The sequence below is a fragment of the Saimiri boliviensis genome, chromosome 6 (assembly GCF_048565385.1).
Source record: "Saimiri boliviensis isolate mSaiBol1 chromosome 6, mSaiBol1.pri, whole genome shotgun sequence".
In the NCBI taxonomy this organism is placed as follows: Eukaryota; Metazoa; Chordata; class Mammalia; order Primates; family Cebidae; genus Saimiri; species Saimiri boliviensis.
In genome coordinates, this window is record NC_133454.1 from 121783393 (window position 1) to 121805377 (window position 21985).

Genomic DNA, 21985 nt, shown 5'->3' on the forward strand with positions numbered 1-21985 from the left:
ACTAAGCAAGCCAAACCTTTGAAGATGAACTTCTTTTTGTATCTGTCATTTAAACCCTTTTAATTTTTATAATACCTCTTCTTTAAACCTTTTTAACATGTCTTGACTTTGTTGTTCTGTTTGGTCTTCTAAAAGAAAAAGCTCATTAATAGGGAGGGGGGTAATTGAGGGAGTTTTTGGTGAGAGCTGTTTCCATAAGTCTTTGTATTAATCCTTGCGCATAGGGTATGATACAGCATCCTATGAGAATAAGTACACCTATGACAATTGTGAGAAAGTTAACATTGAAGACATGAGCCCTTTACATTTACTGAGTCACCTTTCCATAAAACTTGTGAAGGAATCATTTATGCTGGAATTTTGAGCTAGTTCATTTGATAAGGAGGTGAGGTTTGTAAAGCTTTGGTAATTGTTCCATCGGGGACTGTGTTGTTAGGACAAATGTACAGCATTGGATTCCAATCATGACACAGACTGCAGCTTTTTCTGCTAACATCATGTCAAGGGCTATTCTATTTTTCCAGATTATTTGGCTGGTGGGGCCTAATTGTTTAGCTATCCCTTTCATAGCATCTCCAATGTAATTGACAAATGGCTGTTTATAGTTTATCCAACATACATTTTTACTTATAGTTGACCACCAGAATCATGCAGATTTGAATCCTGTAGCTATTTGATTTCGAGTCTTAAATTTATCCGGTACTCCTAGTGGGATTCCAATAGCATCTATATAAATGTGAGGGTCAACAGATCCGGGTGGAGCACTTCTGTTCACCCAGTTTTGACTTTCTTGCCTGCTGTGTTATCGGAATGCCAGGGTGAAAGGGGATGGCCAATTGGACTAGAGCAAAGAGCCGCTCCAGTTCCTTGGCAGATAACTCAATAGTAGCTTTCCATAATATCACCATACCTCTGCTCGGGTGTGAACAACAGCGGCTTGACTGGTAAGCTCTTGAAAGGCTTGGTTTCACTGTACCTTTTTAGATCTCCGAGACGTTAGCCTCTCCTCCTGTCATGAGAGACACAGCCGGATGACTCTCAAGGGCCGATCCGAAGAGCCTTTAACTTCAGGGAATAGCAGTGAGAGTCTTGCACGCCTTACTGCCCCAGGCTGTGGGGTTTTCAAAGAGACTTACCATGCAGCTCATGCCTGGTTGGTCAGAAGACCATCCAAGTGGGAAAGGGACTATTTGAGCCTCTGGCCTGCCTGCCACACAAGCATAACCGTCACTTTCGGTTATCGTGGGAACAGAATATTTAATCCATTCCAACTAGGCATTTGCATCTTGGTATCTTGTCTCAGCTACTAAAGTTTGTTTTAAATCTTTAACTTCTGCAATGTCTACTATGGCTTTGTCATTGGAGAGAATAACAGTTTGATTGAAAGAAGATTCTGAAGGAGAAGGGAGGGAAGCGGGTGGAGGAGCAATGAAGTGCATCTCAAAAGATCCTTTTGGGTCTACCCCTCCCACCTCAGCTTCTAAGCGTAGAAGCCACCTAGAGTGGGGTTACCGTCAGTAGGGGTGGGGACAATGATAGAGATTTGCAAAGGATTACCATTGTTGAAGTTGGCAATAGGAGGGAGTTATTCCTTTGTAAAGTGGATGTAAGGTTTTGGGTCAACGCAGCTTCCTCCTGGGGAGGTCCAACCTTGTTACTTGGTGGTCCCCAACCATAACAGAATTTCCACTGACTGCTTTGTGCTTTGCTGGTACAAGTGTCACTATTACAGGCAGTCTTGTTTACCTTAGAGGGGCAGAGGTACTTTTCGGAAGGGGCTAGCTTTCTTTGGTTTTGGAGATCTCCACAGGGCATAACAAGACAAGCATCAAAAGTGAAAATTTGAGGTACGCTTGAACTAGTTACATAACATGAATGACAAGCTGGCTAGCCACAGTGAAGACAGGCTATAAAATAATATAGTAGGTGTGGGAGGGTTAGGTGTTTTTATTTGTTTGTTTGTTTGTTTGTTTGTTTTAGCTTTAATCTGGTAGGACTTTCCCCTGGAATAATGGTCCATGACTCTGGAGGTAGTGATGTCTTCTTTGCCCGGGTATGATGAGTCTATCCTTTATTTGCTGTTTGGACTGCAGCTCAGTGGTTAGGAGCACTAGGTAGCGTCCTTCCCAAGTTGGTTTGAGTTTTCCTCTTTCCAGCCTTCGATGAGAATGTGATCTCTGGCTGATGCTGATGTGCTGGGAGCTCCAGGGGTGGTGCCTGTGCTAGGAGGCCTTTAGTTTTGAAAGAAAGTGGAAGAGAGAGCAAGTATATAGTTTTTGAGGCACTGGTCTTTTGTTTCAAATGTGGGAATGTCAGCAGTGGAACGTAAATAAGGCAATCCATATAGCATTTCGCAAGGGGATAAATCAGCATCTTTCCAAGGGGCAGTTCTAATTCTCAACCCAGCAATAGGAAGGTATTTAGTCCATGGCAACCAAGTCTCTAAGACTAATTTGATAAAGTGACTTTGTAGGGTTTGATTCATTCTTTTCACTCTTCTCAATGAGGGTGGGTGCCATGGAGTATGGTATTCACATGTTATGTCTAGTACTTGGGATAGTTTTTCAATGATATGCGCGGTGAAATGGATTCCCTTATCTGAACCAATATTTTTTATTAGTGCAAACCTTGGTACAGTATTTTCAATAAGTGCCTTCACTACGTTATTAGCAGTCGCATTTGAAAAGGAAATAGCTTCTACCCAGTGAGTGAGGTGATCTACTATCACTAACAGGTATTTTAGGCAACTGATTAAAGGCATCTCCATGTAATAAATTTGGACACTTTGGAACAGTCTTAGTCCTGGACTTTTTCCCCCAAAGGGTGATTTTTTTAGAGTTTGCTTATTAGAGCCCCAGGGAGGTGATTCTAACCACAGTGGCACTGGTGATCTAGGAGGAGGAGGCTTGGGGTGGGGAATGCCAGAGATGGGGAGAGGAGGTGAGACCAGAAAAGGAGGGACTGGGCAGGGGGGGGTCTGAGTCAGAAATGAAGGAGGCATGAGAGAGACTGAGGAAGAAGGAATGGGAGTGATGGGGGGGCGGAGGAGGAAGAGAAGAAGAAAAGAAAGAAGCAGCTAACATTTTCTTTCTTTCTTTCTTTCTTTCTTTCTTTCTTTCTTTCTTTCTTTCTTTTCTTTCTTTCTTTCTTTCTTTTCAAGAGAGAGTCTCACTCTGTTGCCCAGGCTGGAGTACAGTGTCGTGATCTTGGCTCACTGCAGCCTCCACCTCTGGAGGCTCAGGCATGATTCTCCTGCCTCAGCCACCCAAGTATCTGGGATTACAGGCATACACCACCACACCTAGATAATTTTTGTATTTTTAGTAGAGATGGGGTTTCCACATCTTGGCCGGGCTGGTCTCAAACTCTTGACCTCAAGTGATTTGCCTCCCAAAGTGCTGGGATTTCAGGTGTGAGCCACTACAACTGGCCGCAACTAACATTTTCTGAAGGTCAACCAGCAGGCTGCCTTTACTACTTCCTTACTCCCTACCAACTTCCCATCCCCACCAGTCTCAGCTACATGAGGAAAAGGCTTTTGGCCGACCCCACTGGGGGCAGGATGGGAATCTGTGAGGCTCCCTCTGAATTCTAGAATGTGTCAAAGTGGCTTGAGCTTGCTGTCTTCCAGGGCTTTCAAACAAGAAGCAGGACACATACCTTTCAACTCTGAGATCCCTGAACTTATTTAGGAGATCTAGGACCCTCGAATTTGTTCAGCAATAGGGCACGAGGCTGTTTTTAGGAGGCCCACATAAACATTTTGTGCACTAGCCCTTCTTTCTAACTTTCTTCTCCTCCCCACTGACCAGAGAGTTGTAATTCACTTAGTGATATGGGATAGGGGCAGGGAAGTGCCGGGTAGAGAAAGGCATGGTCCCTGGCTAGGGCTCCACCCCCGGGCCTGTGCCCATGGACCTAGGTGAGGACAGGCACTCCTGCCTTCAGGCCCAAATGTTGCATTTTGCAAGACCGCCCCGGCCCACCACGCCTCCATCCTGTGCTTATAAAAACCCGAAGACCCTAGGGGGCAGGAGCACCAGTGGCTGGACATTGAAAGGAACGGAGTGGTAGAAGAGCGCACTGACAGGCACCAGCAGATGCTGGCAGGCCATCGACCAGAGGAGCAATGCAGAGTTTGGCTGAGGTAGTCCCAAGAGAGCCTGGCTAGGGGCGGCCCGGCTCTGGGGAGAAACCACCCTCCCACTCCATCCCCCTTCTGGCCTCCCCATTCACCTCGATGAGACCTACTGCTCAATAAAAAACCTTGCACTCATTCTCCAAGCCCAGGTGTGATCCGATTCTTCTGGTACTCCAAGGCAAGAACCTCAGGATACAGAAAGCCCCCTGTCCTTGTGATAAGGCAGAGGTCTAATAGAGCTGATTCACACAAGCTGCCTGCGGAAGGCAAGATTGAGAAAGCACCCTATAACTCACGCCCACCGGGGCTTCAGGAGCTGGAAGTATTCACCCCTAGACGCTGCCTTGGGGTGGGAGCCCCACAACCTGCCCATCTGCATGCTCCCCATGGAGGTTTGAGCAGCAGGCACCGAAGAAACGAGCCCCTCCCCCTGTTGCTCACCCTTCTACAGAACTAGGTCCTATTGGTGTTTCAGGAGTTTTTTGCTGTTTTTTGAAATGGATTCTTGTCCTTTGGATCTTGGTGTTGAAGATGGTTTTGAGTCTTTTCCATTCTGATGTGACTTTTGTCCATTTATGGCTGGAGTATCTCATATAGATTTCCTCACTGGCGCTTTTCTTCAGTTTCCTCATCATCAAAATCATCATCTTCATCACCATCATCATCTTCAGCAGCAGCAAGTTCTACTTTTTTCTGTGGAAACTTGCTGCCACCTCCAGGGGCAGGCAGATCACTTTCCAGATATACTTAAGAGTTTCACATCCTCCTCCTCTTCATCTTCTGACTCTGCATCTTCCTTCACAGCTACTAAGTGCTGTAATATCACTGGCCCCGAACCACACTTCAGCCATAGGACCATTGGTGGTGTTGTTTCAAAGCCCCCAAGGAAACCATTGTCTGTACCGACACTTTCAAAGTTGCCAGTGTTACTTTAATTGGACTGCCTTCGTAATTCATTGCCTCTGCTTCAGCAGTGTGCAATTGATCCTGTGCATCAGCCCCTAAGCTGACCGTTCTTAGAGAAAACTGGTGCTCATTTTCATGGTTGTCCACCTTAAAGCCATCTTCTTTGTCGGCCTTTAGTTCACGACCGAAAAGATAGTCCTGGGGCCTGGGGGGGCTCATGTCCATGTCCATCGAATCTTCCATCGGGTAGCAGCAGGCACGTAGGTGGGAGAGAAGGCAGACAGAGATAAATGGCCACTGCTCAAGGGAACAGCCGTGCAGGACAGAATCACACCAGGGAAAAGCCACAACATGTCTCTTACTAATAAATGTAAACAGCGCAACTCCCTGACTTAACAGTAATTATTGCTAGCTTGGCTTGATACCAATTTTGATCATTTACAGGTTCTCCTTCTCTGCTATATATATATATATAATATATATAATATTATATATAAATATATTAATATATTAATTAATATTAATTTAATATATTTATATATATAATATAATATAATATATATATTTCGATCTTTTGTTCGAGGGCTCATTTCCTTTGTGATTCCGAATTCTTATTTCCAACAGAAGAGACGGTCTTCTCCGTGTTGGTCAGGCTGGTCTCGAACTCCCGACCTCAGGTGATCTGCCTGCCTCGGCCTCCCAAAGTGCTGGGATTACAGGTGTGAGCCACTGCGCCAGCCCAGCGTGACTTCTCAATTTGCAATTACAAAGCTGTCGGACGCCACTTCACGCTTCTCACCACCAACCCAATCACCCAGCTCCCGGCCTCGTCAGGAGGAAGGACGCTACCTCAGCCCTCCAGCCACGTGCGATTATATATATATATACTTTTTTTTTTTTTTTTTTTTTACAGAATCTTGCTCTGTCACCTAAGCCAGAGTGCAGTGGCATGATTCTGGCTCACTGCAACCTCCACCTCCTGGGTTCAAGCAATTCTCCTGCCTCGGCCTCCCAAGTAGCTTCTATGACAGGTGCACAACACCATGCACAGCTCATTTTTGTATTTTTTAGTAGAGACAGAGTTTTGCCATGTTGGCCAGGCTGCTCTTGGACTCCTGACCTCAGGTGATCTGCCCAATTCAGCCTCCCAAAGTGCTGGGATTACAGGCGTGAGCCACCACACCCAGCCCCAGTTTTTTTTCTAATGATGTTTCTCTTCTAAAAAACTGTCACTTTTCATTCACCTATTATGCTATGATGTTTCCTGTACTATTTTCTTCAGAAAAGTGTGTTTGGATTAAGTAAAGCATCTTCAAAGTAAAATTCTCAAAGTACTTACTATATCCGAAAAATCATATTGAGATTTTAAAGGGCTCTGTTCTCATTTACCTTCTTTTTTAACTTTTATTTTAAGCTCAGGGGTACAATACAGGTTTGTCACACAAGTAAACTTGTGTCATAGGGGTTTGTTGTACAGATTATCTCATCACCCAGGTCTTAAATCTTTTCTAGTCATTCTTGTTTTAGAGATAATTCCATAAACATCTGGCTTCCTGACTTACCCCACTTGGTGGTGAGTTCCTGGAGGATGGTTCATGTCAGTTTTAATATTAATCTTGAGTATCATACCAAGAGGTTTCACTTGATGTCATAGAAAGGTTTTCACCTAGAGTTTGGTGCCCCCAAAACTCCAGGTAAAAGGGCGGTAAAGAGTCACACCACGTGTGAAGTGAGAGGACCGGGGATGGAATTCTGGCCTTCCTTCTGCAAGCCTCGTGCTCTCCCTGTCCCTAAATGATTTGGCATCCTCTGCATTTTCATATTGTAACTGACGATCGCTTTTGGAAAGAACTAAGATGTAAGTAACAAATCAGTTCGTATTGGTTCTAGTAATTTATGCCTAACCCTACATTGTGGATTCGTAACTACTTATATCTTTTTCTCCATCTACTCTCTGTCATTGTTTTCTCATCCTACACTGCAGGTTCTCCTTGGGCAGAGATTGTGTCTGAAACGCACAGGACACAATCCTCTTGGGATCAGGATTTTGGGCCAAGCGGCTTCTCAGTAGCTTGTGCTGTGGCTAATCCTGGTGAAGAGGCAACATGGTGATAGCAGGATTTGAACCTCTGTTCTTTTGCGATGGGATCAACGAAACAGCCGAAGAGGCTTCTTTCAGAGCACCACCATTTCTTAGCGTCCTTACCAGGGGTCGGTGAGATGAAGCAGCCGCCCTCCAAGGGGGCCTCGGCCCTCCAGCCACGTGCGATCCGGAGGGGCGGGGTGCAGTGACAGCGCTCTGGCCACAAGGGGGCGCTGTTCCCCCAGAGCTCGGCGGGCGGAGGCTTCGCGATGACCAAGTTGGCCTCTGCTGGGGGCCTCCTCTGCCTGTGGCCACCCTTCTTTGATACAAATGGGACTGCGCCCTGCGGAACGTCCTGAGGGACCTGTAATTTCTTCTCCCTCAGGAGTATCTCTTGGACACCACTGTGTCTCAGCGCTATCGGTGGTTCAGACTGTTTGCGACCTTAGCCAGTGTGACACATCTGCGATGGTCGTGATGGTCCCACATTGCCCGGAGCCGGGGCTGTTCGTAGAAACCGCTCTTCATCTCTCCGTAGGAGGTGGGTCTTCGCCTTCTCAGAAGGAGGACCGACTTCCCTGGCTCAGGAAGAGGGCAGGGGGCTGTTGGGCACGTGGAGCTGCGCCCCTCCTTGGCTCTCCCAGGGGCTGACCTCTGGGGATAACGGTCTGCGACTGTGGGAGCCCTGCTGGCCGTAGGTGAGAGAGTGCCTCGCATTCTCCGCGAGCATGCACCCTCTGCTCTGCCCCTGCCCTCTGCACGTTGTGAAGCTCACCGGGGCAGGCCTGGAGATGGAGCTGCGGTGGTTCGCAGAGTTCACTTTGGCCTAAACCTAACCGGATGCAGAGAGCTTTTGACTGCTATTAAGTTTAGTGCAAAAGTAATTGCGGTTTTTGCCATGAAAAGTCCTATTTTACTCCCAGGCATACATTTCACTTGATTCACCACTCGGAAGAGATGTGATGACTTCATACCCTCCACGCCACAGTGTGGGCTCTGGAGGCAGAGGACCCAGGTTCGAATCCTGATCCTTTCATTCGTTTACTAGCTTTGAGACCTTTGGCAAATCACCCTTTCTGAGCCTCAGTTTAGTATTCTGGAACGTGGACTATTAAATAATGGGTAGAATGAACTTGACACATTGCGTGACACATAGGAAATGCAGAAGAAATGTTATTTCTTGCCGTTTTGACCTGTGCTCTGAAACTGTCAAAATGGCATAGAAATTATCTGATTTTTGAAGGTTTGTGAAAATTGGTAAATCTTATCTGGGCTGGCAACCTTTTAGAGCTAGATCAGAGCTTCCCAAACACGGCCTGTGGGCCAAATCCAGCTCTATGCTTTTTCTTTTTAAAAAAATACAGTCTGAAAGCTAAGAATGGATTTTATATTTTTTAATGGTTAAAAAATCAAAAGAAGGCCAGGTGCAGTGGCTCATGCCTGTAATCCCAACTCTTTAGGAGGCTGAGGCAGGATGATCCCCTGAGGTCAGGAGTTCAAGACCAGCCTGGCCAACATGGTGAAACCCTGTCTCTACTAAATAAATATAAAATTACCTGGGTGTGGTGGTATGCACCTGTAATTCCAGCTACTTGGGAGGCTGAGGCAGGAAAATCGCTTGAACACGGCAGGCTGGGTTTGCAGTGAGTGGACATCGTGCCATTGCACTCCAGCCTGGGCAAAAAGAGCAAAACTCCATCTACAAAGAAAAAGAAATCAGAATTTTTTTGTCAGTATTTTGTGACATATGTAAATTATGTGAAATCAAATTTCACGGTTCAGAAATAAAGTCTTATTGGGAAACAAACACATTCTTGTGAAAAGAAACCCAGGGTGGAAATGGCGATATCAGAGGCGTCTGAAACGTTGCTGGGTGGGCAGGAAGAGTTGGACCCGGGCCTGGACACACCCAGATGGAATGCCACCTGTGGAACTGGGCCAAACTCTAAACTTCCTCAAGAATCAGGTACATTTAATGTAGTCTATTTATATTGGGCCTGATCTCAAATCTCCTGGGGAGATAGCTGTGCCAACATAAGCTGATCGCCAGCTAGAGACATTCTAAGCTGTCGATCAACCACCATTAATCATTGACGGTGCTACCTTGTTCCACCTGTGTAAACTGACAGTCAACCTCTGTAAGCTCCTCTTCAGCCTCACTTAGATTTTAGCCGCTTGCTAGATGTGTGTCCCCCGCATTGCAATTCCTCTTTTGTTTGCTGCCCTGCAGGGGTTTTATTTCTTATCAGTTGACAGTCATTTGTTTGTTACATGTTGTCTCTGGCTGCTTTCACCCTAGAGGGGCAGGGTTGAGTAGCGGCAACAGGCCACGGTGGCCCACACACCCTCATGTTTACTACCTGGCCCGCTGCAGAAAGTTTGCTGATCCTGAGTTAGATGACTGGTGCTTTTCTTTCTTCCACACTTGTTAGCCTTTCCAGAAATACGTGTAACGAGAGGAGGGCTCTCTCCTTTGCATGATGGTCTAGCTAGTTGATTGGCTATTTGATCTAGCTAATGGTGTAGCTAATTAGAGATGGCAGGTAGTTAGCAAGCACTTCACTTAGATGATCATTCAGACCTCCATTACTGCAGAGCTGTGTAGAGCAGTGTGTTAGCTGAAGTCTCTAGAGAGACAGAACCAATAGGAGATTATTTATCACTATATATCTACAGAAATATGTGGGGGGATTTGTTAGGGAAATTGGCTCGTATGATGATGGAGGCTGGGAAGTCACAGGGCAGGCCGTCTGCAAGCTGGAGAACCAGGGGAGCCTGAAGCGTGGCTCGGTCCAAGTCCAAAGGCCTCAGAACCACAGGAGCTGATACTGTGAAATGAAGTCTGAGGCCGAAGGCCTGAGAAACTGGGAGGCAGCTGATGTATGTTCCAGAGTCCAGAGTCCAGAGAACCTGAAGTTCCGACGCCCTAGGGCAGGAGAAGAAGGGCGTCCCAGCTCCTGAAGAGAGACGGCAAGAGCACACTCCCCCTTCTTCTGCCTTTCTGTTGTCGGTGGGCCCTCAGCTGACTAGGGTGCCAGCCCACACTGGGTGAGGGTGGATCTTCCCAGGGATTCAAATGGCAACCTCTTCCGAATACACCCTCACGGACACACCCAGAAAGAGTGGTCTACCAGCTATCCGGGTATCCCTTAATCCAGCCAAGCTGACACCTGAAATTAACCCTCACAAGCAGGGAAAGCTGAAAATGAAGCCTGAGCGTTCCGTTCCTGTGCGTCTTAGGGCCAAGGGCCCGCACTGAAGTCCCGTGCCGTGTGTCTGCCTGGGGCCATCCCGGCTGTCCCACTTGTTTCGTCTGAGCTGGACTGACACTGTTATCCTGCCTATGCTCAAATGAACCTAGACCATTCTCTTCCCGGAGCCACTCTAGAATATGTTCCTTCCCACTGAGGAATGAGAAGAAATGATGTATGTGAAAGTACTAGATGAGATGTAGACTAGAATCGTATACTGCACACGATTGTGCTTTTATACAATAGGCTGGCTCAGTTCATGTAGTTTGCCTGGCCAGCCTGGAGCAGCATTTCCGGCTGCCCGCTGAAGTCTCCTCTGGGTGATCCTGGGCTCCTTCTCTGCTGCTGGTGTTGGCTCTGCCCTTTGGACAAAGAAGGGTGTGCTTGCTGATCCAGAGCTGCCTTTTCTGGTTGGCATTCCTGTTGTTTTATTTTTGAGTGTGTGTGCGTGTGTGTGTGTGTGTGTGTGTTTGAGACAAAATTTCACTCTTGTTTCCCAGGCTGGAGTCCAATGGCTCACTGCAACCTCCATTTAGTGGGTTCAAGCCATTCTCCTGCCTCAGCCTCCTGTGTAGCTGGGATTATAGGCATGTGCCACCATGCCCGTCTAATTTTGTATTTTTGGTAGAGATGAGGTTTCACCATGTTGGTCAGGCTGATGTCAAACTCCTGAACTCAGGTGTTCTACCCACCTTGGCCTCCCAGATGTTTTATTTTTGTTAAGTGAGGTCATCCTCTTTGTCTGAGGGCAACCCAGCTTCCTCCTGCCAATATACAATGACCCAAGGAGTTGCTGTGCCTTTGGGAAAAGCAGGGAGGGGACGCAACAGAAGCTGGAGTGTCAGTGACAGAATCCCAGGTTCCTTCCCTCCTGTATGTAGGTTAACTGCAGAGCCTCCAGGAGAATATCCAGGTGTCCCGGAGGAGTCATCCTATACATCCCCTGTGGTTTTGGATTCTCTCATCACTGCTCAGGCAATTCTGTCCATCACTCCTTTTGTCAAGTTTATCCAGGGCTGATAACCACAGGTCCCTGACTCAAAAGCCAGAACATCAGCTTTCAGTGCGAGCTATAAAGGTCAGTGTTGCCTTAGCCTCAGATGAACAAACCCTCCTCAGAAGCAAGGACAAGTGGGAGTATAATACTGGCCTGTTTTACACGCGGGCAACTGAGGGTTCGTGCCTAAATGCAGGATTTTGCATGATCCCTCTGTCCATTGTTTTTTTGAGACCCCAAATTTATTACGACTTAATCCTTCAAGGCAATGCCTTGATAGGCTCTAGAGAATCTGCCAGCTGTGTTATCTTCTCTCCAACATCCTCTTTCTCTCTGTGTCCCTACCCCACTCACTCCTCAACCCACTCCGTTCCAGCCACCAGCACGCTTGTCCTCAAACTCTTCCCTTCAAGATCAACCTGTCTGCTCAAACATTACAACAGAGTCTCGCTCTGTTGCCCAGGCTGGAGTGCAGTGGTGCAATCTCTGCTCACTGCAACCTTTGCCTTCCGGGTTCAAGAGATTCTCCCGCCCCAGTCTCCCAAGTAGCTGGGACTACAGGTACATGTCACCACGACCAGCTAATTTTTGTATTTTTAGTGAAGATGGGGCTTCACCATGTTAGCCAGGCTGGTCTTGAACTCCTCAAATGATCTACCTGCCTCAGCTTCCCAAAGTGCAGAGATTACAGGCGTGAGCCTCTGTGCCTGGTCACATTTAAACAATGTTATAGGAAACAATCTGATTAAAAGTGGGTAAAAGATATGAACAGACATTTCTCAAAAGAAGACATATGAATGGCAAACAGGCCTACAAAAAGTCACTCTACATCATTGATCATCAGAGAAATGCAAATTAAAACCACAGTAAGATATCACCTCACTGTAGTTACAGTGGCTTTTATCCAAAAGACAGGCAATAACAAATGCTGGTCAGGGTGTGTAGAAAAGAGAACCCTTGTCCACTGTTGGTGGAAATGTAAATTAGTACAGCCAATATGGAGAACAGTTTGGAGGTTCCTCAAAAAAACTAAAAATAGAGCCAGCATACGATCCAGCAATCCCATTGCTAGGCATATATGCAAGAGAAAGGAAATCAGTGTATTGAAGAGATATCTACCCTCCAAGGCTTACTATAGCACTATTCACAATAGCCAAGATTTGTTAGCAACCTAAGTGTCTATCAAAGATGAGCTGGGCATGGTGGTTCACGCCTGTAATCCCAGCACTTTGGGAAGTTGAGGCAGGCAGATCACCTGAGGTCAGGAGTTCAAGACTAGCCTGGCTAACATGGGGAAACCCCATTTCTACTAAAAGTTAAAAAAAAAAAAAAAATTAGCCGGATGTGGTGGCACACCCCTGTAATCCCAGCTACTTGGGAGGCTGAGGCAGGGGAATCACTCAAACCCAGGAGGCGGAGGTTGCAGTGAGCCGAGATTGCAGCATTGCACTCCAGCCTGGGCAACAAGAGTGAAACTCCGTCTCAAAAATAATAATAATTAAAAATAAATAAATAAAGATTAAAAAAATAAAATATGCTTTGTAATTCTTGTCTTGCTTGGTCTCTTAGTAGCATTTAATCTTTTTACCCCTCTGTCTTCCAAACTTGCTCTTCCTTTCTCTGTGCCCTCACACTCTCCTAGGCCTCCTCCTACCTCCTTCTTTGGATCTTCCTTCACGGCTTCCATTATGAGCCCCACCCGACCTATTGGGTGTTTTTCAGGGCTCCAGCCTAGACTGGCTTTTTTTTCCTTTTTACTCTAATCTTTCTCCCTAGACTCACTAGTTGACGGGTTTTCGTTGTTATCTGTATACCGACAACTCCCAGATATTTACCTGTAGTCAGACCTTTATCTCACTTGCAAATCCACATATATTGCTTGTTCATTAATATCTTATCCATTCGGCTGGGCGCGGTGGCTCAAACCTGTAATCCCAGCACTTTGGGAGGCCGAGGCAGGTGGATCACGAGGTCGAGAGATCGAGACCATCCTGGTCAACATGGTGAAACCCCGTCTCTACTAAAAAAAAATACAAAAAATTAGCTGGGCATGGTGGCACGTGCCTGTAATCCCAGCTACTCAGGAGGCTGAGGCAGGAGAATTGCCTGAACCCAGGAGGCGGAGGTTGCGGTGAGCCAAGATCGCACCATTGCACTCCAGCCTGGGTAACAAGAGCAAAACTCTGCCTCAAAGAAAAAATAAAAATAAAAATAAAAATAAAATAATATCTTATCCATTCATTCCATGGCTATTGAGCTTTCATTATGTTCCAGGCCATGTTTTAAGTACTTATGATACATCATTGAACAAGACAGGGTTGGTCCCTACCCACATGGACCAGCTTACATTCTGGGTGAAATTAGTGTGTCAAGACAGACTGACACAAGCTAGTGTACAGGATAATTTCAGCAAAAGGCATTCAAGGAAAATAAAACAAGGTGACAGGCTATGAATACCTCCTGTAGTTAGGAAAGCTCTTTCTGACAAGAGGACATTTCGGTTTTGTTTTTGTTTTTGTTTTTGTTTTTGTTTTTCATTCCCTTTTTGACCATAGACATTTAGGTTTAAATGTGAAGAGTAAGAAAGAATCAGCTGTGCCAAATCCGGGGGTAGATCTGACCTGGCAAGGAGGAGCGGGCTTGGCATGCTCAAGAAATAGAGAGAAGGTTGCTGTGGGTGGAACACAGTAAGTAAGAGAGAACATGAGTTGAGGTAGTGCCAGTCAGCAAGGTCCACACCCCAAAAGCCCTGGTAACAAGTGTGGCTTCTCTCCTAAGTGTGGCTGCCACTGGCAAACCACCAGAAGGTTCTATAGAACAATTTTTTTTTTTAATGGAGTCTTGCTCTGTTGCCCAGGCTGGAGTGCAGTGGTGCAATCTCAGCTCATTGCAACCTCTACTCCTGGGTTCAAGCGATTCTCCTGCCTCAGCCTCCTGAGTAGCTGGGATTACAGGCACACATCACCACACAGGGCTAATTTTTATATTTTTAGTGGAGACAAGGTTTCACCATGTTGGCCAGGCTGGTTTTGAACTCCTGACCTCAGGTGATCCACCCACCTCAGCCTCCCAAAGTGCTGAGATTGCAGGTGTGAGGCACTATGCCTGGCCTCTAAGGAACAACTTAAATGATCACTTTGGCCACTCTTATGTCCTCTAGGCATCTCAAGCTCAGCCCATCCCAAGCCAAACTTAATATCCTTCCTGCAAACCTTTTCTGTCTCCAGGATTCCCCACATGATAAACAGCTCCACCATGTTCCCAGTTGCTAAGTCGGAATTTCTGGTTTTTCCTTACCCACCTGCATGTCCAGTTCCTCTATCACGTTTATTTCACTTCATCTTTCATGTCTAGGTTTCTTGGGGAGGATACAGCAGTCGCTTCAGGCCAGAATAGGTCCCTGTAAGGTGCACTCATAGAACCCTATTTCTCCTTTATAGAGTCTTTCCCAGCTGAAATAAGTAGCCATGTAGCTGGAGTCTGTGATCGCTCTCCCCTGCTGCATAGTCAGCTCTGTGGCTCTCCAGCTCTCTTGTATATCCAGGGGGCCTGGAACAAGCAGAGATGAATTTTGATTCACTTCCAGAAGGTACATCCATTTTCACTCTTTTTTTCTTTTTTGAGATGGAGTCTCTGTCACCCAGGCTAGAGTGCAGATCACGGCTCACTGCAACTCCCCCCTCCCAGGTTCAAGTGATTCTCCTGCCTTAGCCTCCTGGGTAGCTGGGATTATAAGGCATGCCCCAGCCCACTCACCTAGTTTTTGTATTTTTTAGTAGAGACAGGGTTTCCCCATGTTGGCCAGGCTGGTCTTGAACTCGTGACCTGTACTTGGAACACACAGACTTTGTTCCGATCCCATCTTTCTTTTGGGTCTGCATATCCTCTATTCCCAGGCTGGAAGCTGCAGGGGGCAAACCCCCATGTGGCACATTCTAGGCATCATGCCATGGACCGGACATGGGCCCTGCCTTTGAGGAGTTGCCTCTCTAAAAGTGACCATGCAGAATGTTACAAAGTACTGATACCTAGGTTAATGGACCACATCTTTGAAGGGCATAATACCCACGCACACAAAGGCCGTGAGACTGGGAACTGCAGGAGGACAGGGCCTTATCCATCTTCACTGTTACAGCCTCAGGGTTCAGTACAGGACCTGGCCCATGGCGGATACTGTTCATTGATTGGAAAAAGGTAGAAATACTTTGTGTGAAAACTAAGGCGGCCATGGCTTTCACATTGTGGCAGTTACAAGCTGTTCATGTGAAAGAAAACTAAAAGCAAAGATCACACCTGTGCCTTTACCTCTGTCTTGTTTTTCGTTATGATTAATGATCTAGAGTGCTTATGATACCCTCTAGGCTTTGCAAAACAATTTGAAGAATTGTTTTAAATAATTTGAACACCTCCTTAACAGTAAGCAAAATCAAACTGCCTGAGGCTGCAAAAGATCCATCAATCAAGGTAATTAGGAGTTCTAATTTGTAAGCAGGGAGCTATTTTCACTAAATGGATGAATGTGGCAGGCAGTGAATGATTTTCCATGATGCCAGATGCTCTCCAGTGATGACAGGCCACTGTTCATCCTAATGGCTTTCCAATGTACTACTGCCAATAATTCATCAACAAGCATGTATCAAATATTAATGGCATGCCCAACCCTGGGATTTGCAGACATTGTGGAAGATACAAAAGGAATATGACATTTCTGCAAGGCACTTTCAGTCTGGTGTGGGTGGCAAGTATATGTGCCCAAATGTATGGGGTTGGGCAGAATTGGTGAGTGCAGTGGTCTAGATCTTTGTTCTGACTCCACAGGATTCACATGGGCCAGGGGTCCCCATCAGGAAGATTCTGTTATGCACAGTGGTCCTCATTAAGCACCTGGAAAGGATGGGGAGAAGAGGGTTCCCTGCAGTCATAATTATAATGATTATTCACTGTTTAGTAAGGGCCAGAAACTGTGATAGGTAGTTTCCAGGCACATCTCAGTTGATCCTTGCAACAACTGTATGAAGTGTGTATTATTTTCTTTATTTTACAAATGAGGAAATCAAGATTAGCTAGGATGAGTAACTTGTTCGTGGTGACACAGCAAGGGCCTGGGATGTAGAGTCGATGGATATCTGAGCCTGTGCTTTTAACCACAGCTCAATATTGCCCCCGTCAACTTCTTAGCATCTCCTTAGGGGAGCAAGCTGCCTCTCCCAGAACTTTCCCAGTAAAGAGTCTCTAGATCAGAAAATTAAGAGAATTCGGAGCATGGAAAGATCACATTGAGGTGTGACAGTTTGTTGATAAGGAGGCTCCTTAGATTATTCTTGAAGGGGTCTGCAATTTTTCTGGCAGAGTTAGAGGGAGATTCAAAGAGAGGGTGTGAAGAAAAGACCAAAGACCAATATGACCAAAGTCCAGCTCCTCACCTTGGGAGCTCCGTGTGCTGCCCATACTATGCCAAGAAGCCATCGGTGACCCCGACAGCAGGATGTAAGCTGCAGAGCCTTGCCTTCCAGGTCCATGCGAGGCCCCTGCCTCTGCAGCTTTCCAATCGCAGTGCTCATGGCCGGACCACGTACCAGCAACCGAGAGAATGGCAAGGGGATCCCAACACCCTGCCGCTGGGCCAGAGTCTCCAAGTGGACCTGGAAGGTTTCTGTGGGAAGGAAAGGGCTGGGGTTGGAAAAACTGCTACTGTGTCCTTGCCTTACTTTACAAACCAGTCACAAAGGGCTGTGCGCTGTGCCTGGGTCAGAAACACCAAGGAAAGGGCTAAGATCTGTGGAAACAAATTCATCTGAAATATAAAATGTAGGTATAACCAAAATATTAAAATTCTGTTAAAAGAAAAATATCCATAGGTGGCCTGAGCACAGTGTCCTGTGTCTCCTTCGGTCACTGCCTTTTCCATCTGAAGCTGATGACTCTTGACCTTTCCAGATTGACTATTCCCACCTAAAGTATTAATGTATGGAGATCGCACCAGAAAAATCTGGGTGTATACATTTGTGTGTGTGCACGTGTGTGTGTGTGTGTGTGTGTGTGTGTGTGTGTGTAGTGTGTATCTATGTACTATTGAGTATATACATCTAAAATGGTAATAGTATATTACTGTTTATGCATAACAGGGATTTTACCTTCCTGGTCCCTGATACTGATGTTTCTGGCAGCCCCGCTTGCCCAGATCACACCTGATAGGTTCTACTGGGACTCACTGCAAGTAGCTCAGAGCACAGCCTTGGGGGACAGGCAGAGGAGAGCACAAAAGTCCCAGGGCCAAAGTACCCACCTTCCCTCTGGCCACTGGGAGGCAAAAAGTAGAATTTTTAAATAATTACACTTATCTGCCCCTGGTCTATCCCCAAGGGCAATGGAAGAAATGTTAGGCTTCTCTGGACATCCAATCAAGATCAAAGACCTTCCCTGGAGGGCAGAGTGTGTAAGTTTGGCTGACTTCTTTGCAGGTGCTCAGACCCAATTCCTTCCCCTCAATGCCTGAGCTCCTTGAACCAATACCCAGGGAGTGGATTATCTTTGAGATCTCTTATTCCATTCAACTTTTGTCTCCCTTCCATGGAATGGAGGAGCAGATCAGAACCCCACTCTTTATTGAGTCTCTGCAAATAATGAGTAGTGAGATAGATGAACCATTGCAACGTAGAGAATAGAACTCCCTTGCCCTTCTCATGCAGAATTTCAGAGCTATATCCAACAGAATTAATGAGTCCCCAAGTAATTTGGTTGTCTATCATTCACCATTTATCGAGCATATAAACTGTGCTTCTGCAGGGCCAAGAAGGAAAGGGATAAAACACCAAGGTCCTGCTTTCAATATATAAACCAAGACACATCGTGGTAAAAGTGCTGAAAGCCAAACACAAGAAGAAAAACATCAAAAACAGAAAGAGAAAAATGACTTATCTTTTACAAAGAAACCTCAATAGAATGAACAGTTAACTTCTCACCAGAAACAACTAAGACAGAAACCAGCATCCAGAAAAGCTGTCTTTTAAAAATGGTGAAATAATAGACACCCCCAGATAAACAAGAACTGAGAGAATTTGTTGCTAGCAGACCTGCCTCACAAAAGGTACTGAAGGAAGATTTTTTAGTCTGAAAGCGAGTAAAACAACAACACAAAAGAGCACTGGAAAAGGCAATTATGCAGTTATAGAAGATAGTGTAAGTGTATATTTATTTTATTTTAACTGATTTAAAAAGTAACTGTATTAAACAATGTGTATATGATATATGATTAAGGCTGAAATATATAGACATGCTACTTGCCAATAACAGCACAAAGGAAGTAGGATGTGGTGGGGAGCAAGGTTGTATTGGGCTAAAGAAATGATCCCAAATGGGCCGGGCGTGGTAGCTCATGCCTATAAACCAAGCACTTTGGAGGCCAAGAGGGGTGGATCACCAGAGGTTGGGAGTTCAAGACCAGCCTGACCAACATGGTGAAACCCCATCTTTAAAAATAAATAAATAAATAAATAAATAAATAAGAAATTATTCCAAACGTTAACTCAAATACCCAAGAACAAAAGAAGAGAACCAGAAATGATAATAAGAAGGTTACTATAACAAAAATTGTAAATATTTGCTCTCTTTTCTCAACTTCCTTGAGATATAAAATTATATGAAGTAGTAATTAAAACAATAGCAGAACATATATGTCTCTAAAACATGCAAAGCAAAAGCTGAGAACTTCAGGGAGAAATAACAATTCAACAGTGTTAGAGGCTTCAATATCCCACTTTCAACAATGAAGAGAGCAGCTGGATGGAAGTTCAAGGAAACAGAAGACTTGAATAGTATAAACCAATTAAGCCCAACGGATATCTATAGAACACTGCACCCAGTGAGAACAGAATATACATTCTTCTCAAGTGCACATGAAAACTTTTCAAGATAGAGCATAGGATAGACCATAAAACAAACTCCAAAAAATTTAAAAGAATAGAGATAATATAAAGTATGTTCTCCGACCCCAGTGGAATGCAATTCAAAATCAATGACAGAAAGAAATTTGAGAAAAGGACAAATATGTGGAAATTGAAAAACACACTCCAAATGACTAACAGATGAAAGAAGAAATCAAAAGGAAAATTAGAAAAATATTTTAAGACTAATGCAAATGAAGACACACATGTAAAAAAAAATTATGGGATGGGCCGGGCGCGTTGGCTCACGCCTGTAATCCCAGCACTTTGAGAGGCCGAGGCGGGAGGATCACAAGGTCAAGAGATCAAAACCATCCTGGCCAACATGGTGAAACCCCGTCTCTACTAAAAAATTACAAAAATTAGCGTGGTGGCATCTGCCTATAGTCCCAGCTACTAGGGAGGCTGAGGCAGGAGAATTGCTTGAACCCAGGAGGCGGAGATTGCAGTGAGCCGAGATTGCACCACTGTACTCCAGCCTGGCGCCTGGTGACAGAGCAAGACTCTGTCTCAAAAAAAAAAAAAAAAAAATGTGGGATGTAACTAAAGAAGCACTTAGATAGCTATATGTGCCTATGTTAACATAGAAGATTTCAAATCAGTAGTTGCACTTCCTACCTATGGCACTGAAAAAAGAAGAGCAAATTAAATCTAAAGCAAACAGAACAGAAAAGATTAGAGCAGAAATTAGTGAACAGAGTGGAAAAGCAATAGAGAAAATCAGTGAAATAATAAGCTGGTTCTTTGAAAATATCAACGAATTGACAAACTTTAGCTAGATTGACCAAGAAAAAAAGAGAGAAGACTTAAATTACTAGAATCAGAAATAAAAAAGGGGACATTAGTAACAGCCTTACAAAAATTAGTATGGAATACTATGAACAATTGTATGCCACTGATGGTAACTTAGATGAAGTAGACATATTCCTAGAAAGACACAAGGTACCAAAGCTGACTCAAGAAGAAATAACCTATCTGAATAGATCTATAACAAGTGAAGAGTTTAAATCAGTCATCCAAAAACCACCCACAAAGAATAGTCTAGGCCCAGTGGGTTCATCGCTGAATTACACCACACATTTAAAGAATAATTAATACCAACTCTTTATAAACTTTTCCCAAAAATGTAAGAGGGGAAAACTTTCTAACTCATCCTTAGCTAATATTACTCTAATGCCAAAACTAGACAAAAGACATCACAAGAAAATAACCCTACAGACTAATATGTTCTATAAACATGAATGCAAAAATTTTCATCAAAATAATAGTAAACCAAATTGGACAACATATAAACAGATATAATTCAGTGGGACTTTTTGCAGAAATGCAAGGTTGATTTAACATCCCCAAATCTATTAATGTAATACACCATGTCAATAGAATAAAAACCAGACGCCACATGATTATCTCAATAGATGCAGAAAAATCACTTAACAAAATCCAACACTGCTTCATGATAAAGACAACTAAATGAACTAGGAATAGGAAGGTATTTCCTCAACCTGATAAAATAGGTCAATAGAAAACCCCAGACAACATCATATTTAATGGTCAAAGACAGGATGCTTCCTCACTAAGATTAGAAGCAAGACAAGGCTCTCATCATTTTACTAGAGGTCCTAGGCAGAGCAATTAGGCAAGAAAAAAAAATTAAAGGAATCCAGATTGGAAAAGAAGATAACATATCTTACATATAGAAAACCCTAAGGAATCCATGAAAAAATTATTGGAAGTAATAAATGAATTCAGCACATTTTCAAGGCATAAAATTAATGTTAAAAATTTAATTGTATTTATATATACTTGCAATGAACAATCTGAAAATGAAATTAAGAAAACAATTTCATTTATAATAGCACAAAGAAGAATAAAATATTTGAGAATAAATTTAACTAATGAGGTTAAAACTAAACTGGAACTAAACACCATAAACTGTTGATGAAACAAATTGAAGGAGACAAATAAATGGAAAGATATCCCATGTTTATGAATACGAATAACTAATATTGTTTTAATCCATACTACCCAAAGCAATCTATGGATTCTGTGCAATGCCTATAAAAATTCCAATGTCATTATTCACAGGAATAGAAAAAATAATACTAAAATTTATATGGAACTATAAAATACCACAAATAGCAAAGCAGTCTTGACCAAAAAGAACAAAGCTGCAGACATCACAAATCTGATCTCAAAATATACTAAAAAGCTATAGTAATCAAAATGGCATGGTGCTGACATTAAAAACAAACACAATGACCAATGAAACAGGATAGAGAGCCCAGAAATAACCCCACACACCTATAGTCCATTGCTTTTAAAAAAAAATTATTTTACTTTAAGTTCTAAAATATATGTGCAGAACGTGCAGGTTTGTTATATAGGTATACATGTGCCATGGTGGTTTGCTGCACTTATCAACCCATCATCTAGGTTTTAAGCCCCACATATATTAGGTATTTGTCTTAATGCTCTCCCTCTCCTTGCCTCCTGACAGGCTCAGATATGTGATGTTCCCCTTCCTTTGTCCATGTGCACTCATTGTTCAACTCCCACTTATGAGTGAGAACAAACGGTGTTTGGTTTTCTGTTACTGTGTTAGTTTGCTGAGAATGATGGCTTCCAGCTTCATCCATGTCCCTGCAAAGGACATGAGTGCATTCT

General features: G+C 44.3%; 1 pseudogene; it reads right to left on the bottom strand.

Annotated features, from left to right (window-relative positions):
- Nucleotides 1-4578: 4578 nt before the first annotated feature.
- Nucleotides 4579-5290, bottom strand: LOC120364565 (nucleophosmin pseudogene; annotated as a pseudogene).
- Between the last annotated feature and the right edge of the window lie 16695 nt (nucleotides 5291-21985).